This window comes from Octopus bimaculoides, chromosome 5, assembly GCF_001194135.2.
Source record: "Octopus bimaculoides isolate UCB-OBI-ISO-001 chromosome 5, ASM119413v2, whole genome shotgun sequence".
NCBI classification, from domain to species: domain Eukaryota; kingdom Metazoa; phylum Mollusca; class Cephalopoda; order Octopoda; family Octopodidae; genus Octopus; species Octopus bimaculoides.
In genome coordinates, this window is record NC_068985.1 from 62,316,030 (window position 1) to 62,317,395 (window position 1,366).

The 1,366-nt window shown below is 30.2% G+C and overlaps 1 protein-coding gene across 2 annotated transcripts in view; it reads left to right on the plus strand.

The window, feature by feature from the left end:
- LOC106877335 (lactadherin) overlaps positions 1 to 1,366 on the plus strand; it is a 132,226-nt gene that overhangs the window by 111,203 nt on the left and 19,657 nt on the right. The gene's annotated exons all lie outside the window — the stretch shown is intronic.

Here is a 1,366-nt window from a genome sequence, read left to right on the forward strand (position 1 = left end):
ACTCCGTATGGATCGATCTCCTTGGTTATACATCAAAAATTTAAATGAGAGTTTTGACGCTAATATCCATTATTATTGAAGTTTATTCCTATGTCAACATTTCTGTATAAGGCTATATTTAACTGTCAAATTCAAGTTAAATAAATAAATTTCCTTTCACATCTTCAGGGTAAAAGATAAAGAGCAAAAGGTAAACACCAAAAGGGCAGGATACAAAAAGAAGGTTTACTATGTGGAACCTGATCGTAACAACATTAAGACAGATAAGAATAATAGGTATAAGAATAAGCTAAGAGGAAATAAGGAAAATAAACCCAGAGATATTCATAAACGTAGCATAGGTAATTTTAAATTTTTTAAGAATTATACTAGTGACTGTGATAACACTAAAGATGATAATATATGGTTCATAATCCCCTTTGGTAGAAATGTTAAATCTAATTTGATTGCACAGTTTAGAGAGGTGATTAGCAGATATTTCCCAAAGAATTCACACAATGGTAAAATTATTAATACACACAGCATTAGTTTTGGTTTCTCAAACACTATGAACTTAGCCTAAATAATTGCAGCTCATAATTTTAAAATACTTAAATCAAAAGGAATTGGAGAGGATAGCGATGTGAACCCTGATATAAATAATAATAACAATAACAGTAATAATAATCGTAATATGATTACAGTAACAGAGGTTAACCCCAGAAGATTGAAGTTTGAAGGCCCTAATGCGAGAGTGAGAAATGCAGTTTATCAATGTATGGTAAGGACTCAGACAGATGTTAGCCTATACTTGGGGTGTTCTTCGGGACAAATCTGTAAAAGGTCATCTAATCATTATAGTACCTTTAGAGATAGAAATAAAATAGCAAGTACTAGTCTAGTAAATTCATTTGGGAACTGAATGAACAAAAAAAGCAATATTCATTAGAATGGTCAATTATTGGGAGATCTTTCCCTTATGACAAAGGTAAGAGATATTACTCGCTGTGTAATCTAGAATTATATTTTATATTATTCTCTAAGGGTAAGTTGATAAATAAACTCACACATAATGCTTTCAGATGTACCCATTATCTGAAACACACATTTCTCTGGTTTAAATGAGTTATAAATTTCAGTATGATCGGGTATTATAGTATATTATAGTATAATATTAGGTCTTAAGGCAGGCCATATCAATGTATAATTTACCAATAGCAATTGTATTTGTATTTGTGATTGTTCGCTAAAGTTTCTAGAGATAATATAATATAGATTTCCATTGATTTAGAAGTTATTACCAGGAATCAATATTTGTAACATGTGATTGTTTATAATTAATTAATAATATTAGGAGGGGGTTTCTCCCTTGGACGGACCTTTATTT